General features: G+C 41.4%; 1 protein-coding gene and 1 long non-coding RNA gene across 5 annotated transcripts in view; one reads left to right on the forward strand and one right to left on the reverse strand.

Moving 5' to 3' along the window:
* The window catches only part of CEP126 (centrosomal protein 126), a 129,983-nt gene extending 129,202 nt beyond the window's left edge, over positions 1 to 781 (forward strand). The window contains exon 14 of the transcript XR_009183774.2: positions 437 to 781. The gene's annotated coding sequence lies outside the window, so the exon portion shown is untranslated. The remainder of the gene's footprint in view (positions 1 to 436) is intronic.
* LOC105745288 (uncharacterized) overlaps positions 1 to 15,191 on the reverse strand; it is a 105,485-nt gene extending 90,294 nt beyond the window's left edge. For all 4 annotated transcript variants that reach the window (XR_009183781.2, XR_001118041.4, XR_011647615.1 and 1 more), the window contains exons 1-2: positions 14,954 to 15,191; positions 13,225 to 13,282 (exon numbers count right to left, since the gene is read on the reverse strand). This is a non-coding gene — a long non-coding RNA (uncharacterized lncRNA). The remainder of the gene's footprint in view (positions 1 to 13,224; positions 13,283 to 14,953) is intronic.
* Positions 15,192 to 15,521: the final 330 nt, after the last annotated feature.

Consider the following 15,521-nt stretch of genomic DNA (forward strand, 5'->3'; position numbering starts at 1 on the left):
AGGCTGGAGGCGCCACCCTTCCCCAGTGAGTCCACCCAATAGAGCCTTCACAGGTTCACCCCACAACCTTCCTGTCAGCTGGACAATGCTGTCGCGGTTTCTTGGTCCCCAGAAACATATCTAGAAAGAATTATTAAATAAAGAACGTCAAACGCAAAGGCAAAGAAACTAGGCTTTAGGATGTTGCCTTCTACCCTGAATTTTTAACAGAACTGTAAAACCACATTTCCAAAATGAGACTTTGACCTTCTCAGGTAGGAAGATGCTGATGAGAATAACGCGGGAGTTGACATAAAAGGTTTATAACATCCTGTCCAGCCTCGGCGGATGGTGGCAGGACTCGTCCCCTGTGTCATTGTTTGACCTGCCAGCTTAGTTTGTAGTTACACGATTTTGGCATGTGTTTATGTGTTTGTTTCTTTCCAACTATTTCTAGAAGAAAGGGGAAGAAAGAAGATAGGACTAGCAGCTGCAGAGACAAGAAATATTTGTTAAAACGTGTAAGTCTAAGAGGACTTCTCGTGCACCTTGCTAGGACTCGATGCGGACTGTTTGCAGGATCTGCCCTAGAAAGCAAGTGAGCAGCACTGCCCTGGAATATCTGAGAGCAGGGAAGTTTGACACTGTTCTGAGAATACCTTGAAATGCACTGTGCCTGTCTGAACGAAAAAAAAAGATGCAATCTAGCTCAGAAAACAAGTCTGGATAAGAACCCAGTGTGGATGCTTTTGAGTAGAGCAAATATGTACTTTTCCCAAGAATTCACAGTGCTCCTTTGCAATTGACAGATTTAATGGTTGAGGTATATGTTAAATAGAAATTTCTATTTATTAAACCTAACTTTATGATACAAATTTTTATAAATAATAGCATGTGCATTTGTTTTTTGTTCGTTTTGTTTTTGTTTAATAGCTCATTTTGGTCTAGTATTAAATATTCCAAAAGTTACCACATCCAACAACATGCCCTTGGTGGCAGCTCATAGCGACGTGACATGTCTACACACTGAAGGGAGGGCACACCCTCCCAACCCCTAGGGCCACACTGGCTCTTCCAAACGTAATATGTGGCACTAAAATATACAGGAAAAAAAACGTGAAATTTTTCACTAAAAGGTAATGGCCATTTTTAATGACAGTGATAAATTCTGACTCCTTTCCACAATTACATTTACAATGTTTGATGTAGTCAGAAATAAATGAATATATATTGAATATCTACCATGTGCCCAATTCTGAGCATATATATGTGTGTGTGTGTGTGTGTGTATATTTTTTTGATCCAGCCATCTTAATAAAACATGGGTAATTTAATCTCCATTTCACAGATGAGAAATCAGAGACTTGGAGAAGATAAACCTATCCAAGGGCACACAACTAGTCAGTGGCAGAATCAAGATGTAAACACGTAGGTCTGGTCAGAACTTTGTGATTTCTTATTTTAGAGGCATACACGTAGGATTTAGGAAGGCCAAAGAAAATTTAGAGTTCAGGTTTTAGAACTAGAGTTGCATGCCCCTACTACTAAATTTTTTGGCATCGTTTTTTAACACTATCAAGATGCTATTTGTAAATTGGGATATAATTTATATCCCAATTTTTTTTTTAAGATTTATTTATTTATTTATTTAATTTCTCCCCCCCTCCCCTGGTTGTCTGTTCTTGGTGTCTATTTGCTGCGTCTTGTTTCTTTGTCCGCTTCTGTTGTCGTCAGCGGCACGAGAAGTGTGGGCGGCGCCATTCCTGGGCAGGCTGCTCTCTCTTTTCACGCTGGGCGGCTTTCCTCACGGGCGCACTCCTTGCGCGTGGGGCTTCCCCACGCGGGGGACACCCTTGCGTGGCAGGGCACTCCTTGCGCACATCAGCACTGCGCATGGCCAGCTCCACACGGGTCAAGGAGGCCCGGGGTTTGAACCGCAGACCTCCCATATGGTAGACGGACGCCCTAACCACTGGGCCAAAGTCCGTTTCCCTATATCCCAATTTATAACCAAAAGGTTAAGCAGGCCAAAGGGATGTACCATGATGTTTGTGAAGTAGTCCAAGCTTCTCAGATGAAAGTGTACTTTTATTTAAAAAAAAAAACACAGGGATTTATGCTTATATGCTATGTGTAGATATACCCAGCAGCATCCTGCATGCTAATCAAACTTTACAGATATTAATCCCAAACTTTATAACCTTGTATTTGTGTACCAAAAAAATGCCCCTACAAATGAAGGATAACTAAAGAAAAACACAAAGTCAAAATAGACCAAAGAATCCCAACTAGTAAGGTGGTAAAGCAGGATGAGATTTGTATCTTCTGGGACTTGCACACTGTGGCCTTGTCCTGGTATGAAGTGACTTATGGCCAGCACTCCCTGCACAATATTGCCATCACTTCTCCAGGGAGGGATGCTAGAGCTTTATAGAGCGAGACACATGAAGAGAAGAGAGTCTGTGTGAATTAAAGTGGAAGAGAATAGCATTTTGTATGCTATAAAAATGAAGACTAAATGAGAAGTGCAAAAAAATTGTAATTTTTAAATAATATAAGAAATAAAAATGGCCTTATACATGGTCTCTAAGTTCTAGATAGAAAGAGTGCCCTTTCAGATTTGAGGAGGTAAGGTTAAAGCAAATCAAAGAAGCCATCACTTGACTGGAAACTCATTACAAGAGATAGTACTCTGTCGGAAAGAAAATATTAAATAACTAAAAGAAAAGTTTGGACACTTTTGTGAGAGAGGGTGCTTCTAATCACTAGTAACGGAAATTTAAGCAGGCTCCATCTTTAAAGGGGGCATCAGGGAGGATTGCCAGAACCTCATTTTAAATCCACGTTGGCAAGGAAATGCACCAGTGCCACTCAATAAAAAGGAGACAACTTTTAAATTGTTTCTAAAGAGAACAAAATCTCATTAGTTTGAGTCAGAACAGCAATGCCTATGTTCCTATGAATGTTGAAATTTTTAGAGAAAACTACTTTGCAAATATATATAAATATATACATACATGTATATATTTTGATAATTACTTGTCCTAAGTTTGTTCTCAATTTCATACAGTTTTATCCCTTTCAATAAAAACAATTCATTAAATGTATAGCTAAATAATGATTTAGTATTTATACCTCTGTAAATCTTTTGCATAAATAGTCCAAAAATGATTATTTGGGTCCTTTTGCTTCAGCACTGAAAAACCACATTCTCATTCTCGATACATGAACTAATCTATTTAACCCTAGGATACAGGAAAAGTAGCGTCAGAATTCCTAAACCATACACCTATGAGAAACAAATTTACTAACTAAAGTCCAGTGATGTGTACAGTTATTTCTGTCTTTAGCCTCACAAATTCAGCTAATACACTCTTTGCCAAAGTTATTTCAATAAGCTCCATTCTCTCTCACTTCCTTTAGTGTGTTCATGTCATTCATATAGTAGTTAGATTTGTTTGTCATAGTCCGCTTTTCTGTTGGGTCCTCCCAACAGTCTGGTCGATATATTTTTTTAATTTGCATACAATAAATCCATTCTTTGTCATTGTGGCAGTTTGCCATTATTTTACAAATCCCGAAAAGAGAAAGATTATGTTTGTAAATTAATCTGTTCTTCTGGGTGTGATACCCTTTGAATGCCTTCAATTCAGTTGAGTGCCTTTGATTAGAATGCGTGATAAGATCGCTTTAGGGCTTTTAATTGGACTACATCAGTGAGGTGAGACTCAGGTAGAGTCCCTGCCCCTTGCTGGGTCTGATATAAATGGAAACAATAGAGAGAGACTCACTCAGACAGACACAGGAAAAGGAATCTGCCATGTTTGATCCCGCTGTGTAAGAAAGGATTGCTTAAGCAGAGCCCCAAGAGGCTGGACCTACAGCGCTCAGGAGGAGACTGTGAGCCGGAAGGGGAAGGCTGGAACCTGGCGGAGAGCGGTGGCCATCTTGCTTCACCACCAGGCAACACACCAGGCTCAAGAGCAGCTGACTTTAGTGAGAAAGCATCTCTGATGGTGCCTCAGTTTGGACTTTTCATGGCCTTGGAACTGTAAGCTTTTACCCCAAATAAATACTCTTTATAAAAGCCAACAAAGTTCTGGTGCTTTGCATTGGCAGCCCTTTGGCAAACTAAAATAGTGGTATTCAGTTCTTTGGGTTTTGACAAATTCATAGAGTTGCATGTCCACTACCACTGTACCACCACACCAAACCCCCATGCCGCCCTCGGAAACCACTGATCTTGTTTTTGTTGCTACATTTTGCCTCTTCCAGAAAGGAAAAATGCTAAAATAAACCCTATATACCTGATTGAAGTCGGAGGTATCAGCATGAATTCATGCTGTTGATCTTTTAAATATATGTGTACATGTTGTGTGGGAATTCTGCGCATGTGCATGATTGTAAGTTCACAACCTCTGTAATAAAAATAAAAATATATTTTTAAAAAATAATGGGGTGGTTGGGGGGAAAACATCCAAATGTAAGATAGTTAGTAGTAATGTTTTGAGGATGTTCTCGCATAGTTTATAACAAATGTTTCACAACAATGCAAGGTGTTGGTGGAGGGGAGATGTATGGGAGCCCTAAATGATGTTCTGCATGTTTGTTTTGTAAGTTCACAACTTTTACTATATACTTATTGTTTATGTATGTTCATGTATGAAATATATTATATATATATGTATACAGCTAGATGGACACAGAATTATATATCAATATATAGATTAATATACATACATATATTTCCTTGCTTTATCCACTGAGAGGTCCTGGCACTCACATCTTGACTTCTAAACACTGAAGTTAAATTCATTTTTAAAACCCAGGGTCTTGGAGAAGTGATTGATTCCAGGGCTGGGGTAGGGAAAACACAAGATGAGCCTGAAGTATCTTGTGGTGATGAAAAGCAAAAATGTGCTAAATAAAAAATAATTTAGGGAAGCGGACTTGGCCCAGTGGTTAGGGCATCCGCCTACCACATGGGAGGTCCACGGTTCAAACCTCGGGCCTCCTTGACCCATGTGGAGCTGGCCCATGTGCAGTGCTGATGCACGCAAGGAGTACCCTGCCATGCAAGGGTGTCCCCATGTAGGGGAGCCACACACACAAGGAATGCGCCCCATAAGGAGAGCCGCCCAGCGCGAAAGAAAGTGCAGCCTGCCCAAGTGTTGGAAACTGAGGCACAGTGGCCTCACAAGAAGGGACGTGCTGTCTCCATGCTAGTGCTGTCTCCATGGCTATGCTTGCACCCTGAGGAATGTGGTAATTAAGATTTCCCGGCAGGGAAACGGACTTTGGCCCAGTGATTAGGGCGTCCATCTACCACATGGGAGGTCCACGGTTCAAGCCCCGGGCCTCCTTGACCCGTGTGGAGCTGGCCCATGCGCAGTGCTGATGCGCGCAAGGAGTGCCGTGCTACACAGGGGTGTCCCCCGCGTAGGGGAGCCCCACGCGCAAGGAGTGCGCCCATAAGGAGAGCTGCCCAGCGCGAAAGAAAGTGCAGCCTGCCCAGGAATGGCGCCGCCCACACTTCCCCAGAAGCGGACAAAGAAACAAGACGCAGCAAAAAGACACAGAAAACAGACAATCGGGGGAGGGGAGGGGAATTAAATAAATATAAATAAATCTTTAAAAAAAAAAAAAAAAAAGAGTTCCCGGCAAATGGGATGAAGCTGTTAAAGGCTGAAAGAAAAGATGAGCACATACCTTCTGTAGTGAATAGAACACTTAGACTTTGTACCTTGAGATAAGATTTTTTTAAAATTCCTTAGACTATGGGTAATGCTGCTTGATGTGACGTAGGCTACGTGTTTCTACTTATTGTCACATAGGCTATTTGTTCCTGCTTGTTGTCACGTACACGGGGGTATATAGAGAGGCCCTTGTAAACAATAAAGTTGTCTGAGAAGTTATTACTCGCAGACCCCCTGATCCCAGCTCTCCCGCTCATTCCTTCCCCCTTTTCTCTTCCTTTCATTCCCAATACCCTTTGGGTCCAAATCTCCAACACCCAAGAATGGCGCCGCACCCACAGAGAGTTGATACAAGATGACACAACAAAAAGAAACACAGATTCTTGGTGCCGCTGATAAGGATAGAAGTGGTCACAGAAGAACACACAGCGAATGGACACAGAGAGCAGACAACTGGGGGGGGGGGGCGGAGGAGAGAAATAAATAAAAAATAAATCTTTAAAAAAAATAATTTAAAATATGGGACAAAAGTACACAAGAGCCAACCCATAAAAAGCTTCCAGTGGCCCAATCTGGAATGATTTGATCAACAAAATAAATAATGGTAGTATTGGATTTAACCCAAAGAATAAAATAAATGTCCATGAGTTCATCCTGATATAAATTTTTGAATGAGACGGCGGACTTGGCCCAGTGGTTGGGGCGTCCGTCTACCACATGGGAGGTCCGCAGTTCAAACCCCGGGCCTCCTTGACCCGTGTGGAGCTGACCCACATGCAGTGCTGATGCATGCAAAGAGTGCAAAGAGTGCCGTGCCATGCAGGGGTGCCCCCTGCATAGGGGAGCCTCATGCACAAGGAGTGTGCCCCATAAGGAGAGCCGCCCAGTGCGAAAGAAAGTGCAGCCTGCCCAGGAATGGTGCCGCACACACGGAGAGCTGACACAACAAGATGATGCAACAAAAAGAAAGATTCCCATGCCGCTGACAACAACAGAGGCGGACAAAGACGACGTAGCAAATAGATACAGAGAACAGACAACGGGGGCGGGAGCAGGGGGAGGGGAGAGAAATAAATAAATCTTTAAAAAAAAATTATTGAATGAATAAATAGATGGGGAAGAAGGAAAAACTAATCTTTACAGAAGAATTCCAATTACTAAATGTAGAAGAAATGAGGGAAATAGAAAAATCACCATGAGAAATCATTGCTGCAGGCAAGGTCCACGAATGAATGCTAAAATTATTTGGAAAAAATTGTAAGGAGAAAAACAGGGTATTCACATTGCCTCAAAGTGTGTCCCCCCCCCCCAAATATTAATTACAACTGAAGAAAGTAATTTTACAGAGGAAAACATCACCTTAACCAAGTGATCAAGGTAGTATCACCAAGAAGAAGACATATCGATCTCACGCACCCCTGACATAAAGTTCTGAGAAGCGCACTTTGCCTCCGTGGTATTCTTCCCCCAAACCCACAGCCTCAATCTAATCATGAGAAAGCCTCACACCAACTCAAATTGAGAGACAGTCTGCAAAATTCCTGAGCTGCGCCTTCCAAAAGCATCAAGGTCATAAAAGAAAAAGGAAAGCACTGGAACTAGGACGGTTCAGAGGAGACCAAACAGAATGACAGTGAAATGGACTGTGATATCCTGGGTTGACCACTGGAACTGAAAAAGGACAGTAGTGGGAAAAATGGTGAGAGCCTAACCAAGTCTGTGGTTTAGTTTATATACTATTATACAAAGGTTACTTTCTTAGTGTTGACCATTAGTCCATGGTTATGTAATAAGTTAACATTAGGGAAAGCTGAGTAATGGGTATGTGGGAATTCTCTGTATCATTATGGCAACTAAGTCCAAAATTATTTCAAAATAAAAATTAGAATTTTTAAAATTCTCAACATATTTAAAACCCTTGGTGGTACCACATGCCCCATCTTTTTGGTTCATAACAAACATAACCAGTATTACCTAAAACATAAATTCAACAGTTTATTTTTGTTAATTTTTTTTAGAGAGTACTAGAGATTGAACCCAGAACCTCATACATGGGAAGCAGACACTCAACCACTGAGCTACACTTGCTCCTCTTAACAGTTTATTTTTAAACATATTAAAATCTATAGAGACACAATTAGATTAGTGGTTATGGAGGGCTGGGGCAGGATAGAGGGACTGAGAGGTGACTGCTAAGGGGTAGGGGGGGTTCTTTTTGGAGTAATGAAAATGTTCTAAAATGGATTGTGGTGATGAATGCACAACTCTGTTATTATACCAAAAACCACTGATCGTACCCTTTGGATGGATTGCATGGTGTGTGCATATATCTCAATAAAACGGCTTTAAAAATTTATTTAAGCACTTAAGTAAAAATGCCATTTTGTTACAGATTATACAGAGGTTCATTCCTGCCCACAGGAAATCGATAATTTAGTTAGGTGGTCTGTTTCAAAGCTGTATTCCAAGCCCAATATCAGTGATACTAGAAACCTCACCCTTGCCAAAATATCGGAAGAGCCTCCACAGGGAGCCTGCACTGCCGAGCTCTTAATGGTCACAAGTCTTCATTTGCTCTTGGCATGTGTCTGATCAAAATGAAAAAATGCCCTTCAATCCTGCCGTAGAGGGGGGAATCCATCGAGTGCTGGTTATTTGAAAGAAAGAGAGTCTGCAGGTCAAGAAAACGTGATTTTATCTTGCAATAAAGGCCTATCTCCTATAACATAACTAACACTTATTGAAAGCTTACAATAGGCCAAGTCTTCCGCAAAGCCTTTCTGGCCAGCATCTGATTTCATCCCCCCAGCAACCTCGTGACGTAGGGATCACTGTTGTGTCTCTGTTTCAAATGAGGAAACTGAGACGTAGCAACGTTGAAGCTACGGCCAAGGTCCCAGAGCCTGGAAGAGGCATGTCCAGGAATCAAGCCCAAATCCCTTTGAAGCCTGCATTATTTTTTTAATCAGTTTTATTGAAACATAATCACAAACCATACAATCCATCTAAAGTGTACAATCAGCAGTTTTTAGTATAATCACAGAGTTGTGCGTTCATCACTGCAATCAAAATTAAAGCATTTTCATTTCTCCAAAAAGAAAAGCCCCCTACCCCTTAGCAGTCACCTCTCAATCTTGTATCCTTCCCCTGCCATACATAACTACTAATCTAATTCCATCTCTATAAATTTATTTTATTTACATTTTGTGTAGCTGGAGTCAAACAATAGGTAACACTTTGTGTCTGGTTTCTCTCACTTAGCATAATTCCTTTTTATTACAATTGATGGAAGAATATTAATAGATTACTATTCTCTACAGTCCATAGTTTGCTTTAGTTGTATTTTTACTTAAAAATCACCTCATACCTTTTGTAACATTAGCATACATTTGCTCTGTTACCTGGAAAACACTCCTATATTTGTATTATTAACCAGCTCATCGTCCACAAGAGGGTTCACTATGCTGTACCATCCCATGTTTCACCCTGTAGCTTTCCTTCTAGTGACATACACGACCCTAAACTTTCCGTTTCAACCACTGTCCTACCCATATATAAGCACAGCTAACTACAATCACTATCTGTGCTTCATCACCTCTATCCATTTCCAAACACTGACAATCAACCTTATTACAAGTTCTGTACAAATTAAGCTCAGCTCTCCATTCTCTGTCCTCATTTTATCTGCTGGTGACCTATATTCTAGCTATTAACTCCATGAGTTTGTTCACTATATTTAGTTCATATTAGTGAAATCATACAGTGTTTGTCCTCTTGTGTCTGGCTTATTTTACATCCACATGTTGTTATATGCTTTACAATTTCATTTCCTTTTACAACTGCAGAATATTCCATCATATGAATACACCACAATTTGTTTATCCATTCATTGGTTGATGGACACCTGGGTTGTTTCTGGTTTTGGGCAATTGTGAATAATGCTGTTATGAACATCAGCATGCAAATGTTTATCCCTGTCTCTGCTCTCAGTTTTTCGGAATATATTCCTAGTCGTGGGATTACCCGATCATATGGCAGATTATACTTAACTTCCTGAGGAAGCTCCAGCCTTCCACAGTGGCTGCACCATTCTACATTCCCAATAACAGTAAATGAGTGTTCCTATCTCTCCACATCCACTCCAACATTTGTAGTTTTCTGTTTCTTTAATAGTGCCATTCTAACTAGTGTGAAATGATATCTCATTATAGTTTTTTGTGGGTTTTTTTTTTTTTGCATTTCTTTGATATTGAACATCTTTCCATGTGGTTTTTTTTTCCTCTTTGGAAAAATGTCTATTCAAACCTTTTGCCCATTTTTTTAATTGGCTCATTTCATTTGTCCTTTTATTTATTTTCTCTCCCCTTCGCCCCCTCCCCCCCCGCCCCAGTTGTCTCTTCTCTGTGTCTATTTGCTGCATGTTTTTCTTTTCTGCTTCTGTTGTTATCAGCAGCAGGGGAATCTGTGTTTCTTTTTGTTGCATCATCTTGCTGTGTCAGCTCTCCGTGTGTGCAGTGCCATTCCTGGGCAGGCTGCACTTTCTTTCACGCTGGGCGGCTCTCCTTATGGGGCACACTTGTTGTGCGTGGGGCTCCCCTACGCAGGGACACCCCTGCGTGGCACGGCACTCCTTGCGCACATCAGCACTGCACATGGGCCAGCTCCACACGGGTCAAGGAAGCCCGGGGTTAGAATCATGGACCTCCCATGTGGTAGGCGGACGCCCTAACCACTGGGCCAAGTCCACTTCCCTTGTCCTTTTATTATTGAAGTATATGATCTCTTTATATATCATGGATATTAAACCCTTATCAGATATGTGGTTTCCAAATATTTTTTCCCATTGAGTAGGCTGCCTTTACACCTAGACAAAGCCCTTTGAAATGCAAAAGTGTTTAATTTTGAGGACGTCCCATTTATTTTTTCTTTCATTGTTTGTGCTTTGGGTATAGGGTGCAAAGACCTTCCTCCTATCAACAGATCTTGAAGATGCTTTCCTGCATTATCTTCTAGGAGTTGTATGGCCCTGACTTTTATGTTTAGGTCTCAGAGTTCATGTTTTAGCCCCTATAATATATAACCAGGTCTCTTTTTCGGAGCAGAATTTTCTAGATGATAATGTGTATGAACTTTCAAGCTTGAGAACACGCTAAAATATAATTTAAAAATTTTCTTAGAAATGTAAGGTGAACATATAACTTTTTTTTTTTTTTTGGTTTCTCAAATCTTGCTTTAAGGTAGATCACTTCAGATTACAAAGCCAGCAGATGATCTGGTTATGGCATTTACTTAATGATACAAAAGTCAGAAGCAATCATTTTACCATCTGTACTTAACATCCTGCTTCTGGGCCAGTGTTAGACGCTGACGGAGGCAGTTTATAAAGTAGTGGTTAGAGCTGGACAGATCTGAATCTGAACCAAGCAACCACCATTTATTAGCTGTGTAACCTTTGCCAAGTTACTTAACTTCTTTAAGTTCTCAACTTTGTCAAGCTTCGTATTATCATCAGTCTTCATTAGGATGATGGTCCCTGGTCACCAGAGCCGTAACTGCCATCCTGAACAGGTGATCCCATACCCTCTCCAGCTTCCCTGCACTTCTGTAAACTCAGCCAGGCCATGGGATCCTCTTGAGCAGGCGCCGGCCCTGTGACCCGAGGAGGCGGCTGAGAACAAAAACTTTTATAAATAACTACACAGATCGCTTGGACAGGAAATCCATTTGCCATGTGAGTACTTGAGACGAGTTGAAACTTGACTCTAATTCCTTTAAGCTTTTGTAGACCACAAGGGGAATGTACGAGACACCCTCTCTCCTTAAACCCCAAAGTGCCAGGCACCATGACCTGCTAGCCCACTGGCAGACAACATCCGTTTACCTATTTGACAGGTAACCTTGCAGCTGTAAGGAGAGGAGGGAAGAACAGAAGACTGATTTACCCTCAACCATTGTGTTTCTAAAGTATCGTGGCAGAAATGTTACCCCTGTAATATGCCATTCCCTAAATGATCCTCAGAAATTCCCTTTCATGTTTGGTGGAGCCTGGTGCTCCCTAACCATCAGCAAGTCCAAACTGTCTGAGCCTGTCTTTGGTTTGCTTTGGAGGTTGGATAGCTGCTGTCTCGTGAGATGTGTGGAAGGAGAAGGCAGGAGGATCAATGGACTGGTCATGAAGGAAATGAACTCACTGCATTTTATCTGACCACTTATTTAAAAAAAGGCATTTCAAGTACAACTGATGTACCAGGCACTGTACCACAGTTACATAAACAAAATGCATCCCATCCCCCGCCCTTCTGTAGTTCACGGTTTCCTGGGTGGGGGAGAGACAATCCATTCTAACAGGCCCCAAGGTAATGAACTGGAGAAAGCACATACTTGGCCCTGAACTCTGCCTGGAAAAGTCGGGATATTGGGGCTTGAGGTGTATGTTGGAATTCCCCATGCAGAGAAGGGCACAAGCAGTATTCCAGAAAGAGAACAGCATGCGCAAGGCAACCTCAAGTAGCTCATCATGTCTGTGGCTCAGGCTGCAAGCTGAGAAGTGACAGGATCAGGAGCCAAAACAACATTGAGAGGGACCGCTTTATACAGCCACGCTGTCTTACTAAATTATAGACCAGGTCTTATTCATCAACATACCCCTAACTCAGCACATACCACGTAGTAGGTTCCCAAATAACATCTATCCAAATTAACGTTCAACAACGTTTTTAAGTGTAATTTTAGTATCTGTCAACATCAGTCATAAAACAGGTCAACTTATTATTTAAAATTAAAAAAAAAAAAATAGCCTAGTGCATATCCTGCCCTCTAGTGGTCATAAAAATGGACTTTACCTATTGCAGTGAATGCCCATAGCGTTAATGACTTTCTAACAATACTCAAAATTACCTAAGAAATACCCTTTCATATTTTTCTATTCTACTGTATTTCATTTTAAAACAATGCTTTTTGCAACCCAGTAAGACATCATTCACTAACAGCTTGCCACCCAGTTTGAAAAGCAGTGGTCTCCGACAACCCTTGTTTTGTTTTAATATATTGGAAAAAATAGACTATATCATGATTCAACTCAATTTGAAATTAGATATGATCTAACTTTTTCTCACATAGCAAGTTGAGTTAAGCCTAATAGCACAAAAAATACAAACAAAATCTCCCCTACACTAGAACTAATAATATGCCTCTCTATCTGAACTTATAAATAGTACTAAAGTTGGTAGCTATATATCCAAGAGACTTAAATCTTTGGGCTGTCCATGTGCCAGCTGGGCCCTGAATCTCAACGGAGTTGCAACACCTATTCTCCAGTTCATTGGACTTAACCCAGGACAACTAACAAGGAGATGGTGATGGACAACCAACATACCAAGGAACCGAGAGTGTCTACAACTGCAAGCAAGAGAGTCCATCCATTGGCCCCATGGGATCACACCCCCCTCTCAATTAGAGGTGTAGTGGGCATCACCCTCCCAGAATCCTTAGGACTGGGGAATGAACTATGGACTAAAGTAGACTTCCTAGTATTCTACTAGAGACTTACTGTGATTCTAGCAATGGAAGAAATATCATTGATGTGGAGGCAGCAGCCACTGGAGATTCTGAGGGTAGAGAGAGAGAAAAACAGGTGAAATATGGGGGCATTTGCAGGGCTTGGAAATCATCCTGAATGACACTGCAACAATAGATATAGGCCATTATATTAATATATCTTGCCAAAACCTACAGAACTGAGTGGGCGAGAGTATAAACTACAATATAAACTATAATCCATGCTTAGTGGCAATGCTCCAAATGTGCTCATCAATTGCAAGGAATGTACCTCACTAACGAAGGAGGTTGTTAATGTGGGCAAATGTGGGCGGTGTGGGGAGCAGGAATATGGGAATCCCCTATATATTCTCTGCAACATTCATGTAATCTAAGTATCTTTTTAAAAAAATTTTTAAATGAAAGGAAAAATTATACCTAATATATATTAGTTTGTAATTTATATACATTTCATGTGCATTATCTCAAGAAAGTTTCTACTACAAACCTGTATACTTCAATTTTTCAGAGTTAAAGACTGAATTTCCTCAAAGATAAGTCTTGAAATAAAGATATAATAAAGCTTAATGTTTATAATAGAAAAATTAATAAAACACTGTACATGACAAATGATAGGGAAATTGTTAAATTACGGCACATTCATCTGATGACTATAATGCAACCATTAACATCATGTTTTTGAAGAATATTTAATAGAATAAAGAAATAGCAATGATTCAGTGCTAAGTGACAAAGAGGGATATGGAGCTTTAATTACAGTGTCTCAACTATGGGAGGAAATAAACTAACGGGGAGAAAGAAAAGCCAGGAAATTAAATGCAATGAAGTAGTAGCAGTGGTGGTTTCTCAGCAGTAGAATTTCAAGTGATTTTAATTTTTTCTTAATGAATTTTTCTCTACTTTTTGCACTATCTACATTTAGCATGTATTACTTTTTAATCAGAGAAAGCAAAATATATAAATATATTTTAAGTGCAAATAAGATTGTCTCCATTGATTAAAAATGTACACAAGAGGAGAAAGAATCTGATTTCCAGATTTCCTCTAAACTTTGTCTCCATTGATTAAAAATGTACACATGAGAGGATAAAGAATCTGATTTACAGATTTCCTCTGAACCTGAAATTTAGATCTTATAACAGATCCATATTGGGGGATGTTTGCTTGTCACGAAAGCATCTTCCATGGTGTTCTCCTACACAAATATTCCTGAAAGTCTCCCCATCTTCAAAATTAAAAGATGAACAAGCACAAACTTGTTTTATTTCCTAACAGTGAAGATAAATGTTCCAAAAACTTCCCTTGGGAACAACATTATTCTGACTTTTTTCCCTTGGTATTTTGGCAGAGGCGAGGGAGACAGTAAAGCATCACTAGAGTGTTGCATGACAAAATGGTAAAACAGATAAGCAAAAATACAATAGTAAGGGTTGCCTTAATGATTATCATTGCTTATACTTCCTAAAAAATTATTACAGCCCAAACAATATTATGAAACACCTAAAAACTTTTACTTCAGAATTGTTTTCCAATTTTTAATATTTTATCCTCATTTGCTATCGCTTACGTAGTAGATGCCTTTCATGTTTTTTCTAAGGATTTTTATGTTCCCTGGCTATATATACATATATGTTTAAGTAGTAAATTTTCAAAGAATCTTAAAGTAAGAAAGAGCTTTACACATCATCTACTCCAAACTACTAGAGATGAAATTCAAGTACCTTTTAAAATGGCTTCAGTTTAACATCCGTGAATCCATGTCCGTGGACATAAAACTCGCACTGTGGGTTTCCACAGTAAGGCAAAGAAAGAAAAGAAATGTTTTCCCTACAGAAAAGTATGATTTTTTTAAGTGACTGCGTTGATCGGAAATCATTTCCGAAAACGGCCGTGGTCAAGTGGTAAGCGCCGTGAAGGGCCGAGGAGGGCCGAAGCCGACCGGCGGGGCAGCCTCGGGGCCGGCGGGGCAGCCTCGGGGCCGGCGGGGCAGCCTCGGGGCCGGCGCGGCAGCCTCGGGGCCGGCGGGGCAGCCTCGGGGCCGGCGCGGCAGCCTCGGGGCCGGCGGGGCAGCCTCGGGGCCGGCGCGGCAGCCTCGGGGCCGGCGGGGGCAGCCTCGGGGCCGGCGGGGCAGCCTCGGGGCCGGCGCGGCAGCCTCGGGGCCGGCGGGGGGGGGGAGTGGGCAGCCTCGGGGCCGGCGGGGCAGCCTCGGGGCCGGCGCGGCAGCCTCGGGGCCGGCGGGGGGGGGGGGGGCAGCCTCGGGGCCGGCGGGGCAGCCTCGGGGCCGGCGCG

Source organism: Dasypus novemcinctus, chromosome 27 (genome assembly GCF_030445035.2).
Source record: "Dasypus novemcinctus isolate mDasNov1 chromosome 27, mDasNov1.1.hap2, whole genome shotgun sequence".
Classification (NCBI taxonomy): Eukaryota; Metazoa; Chordata; class Mammalia; order Cingulata; family Dasypodidae; genus Dasypus; species Dasypus novemcinctus.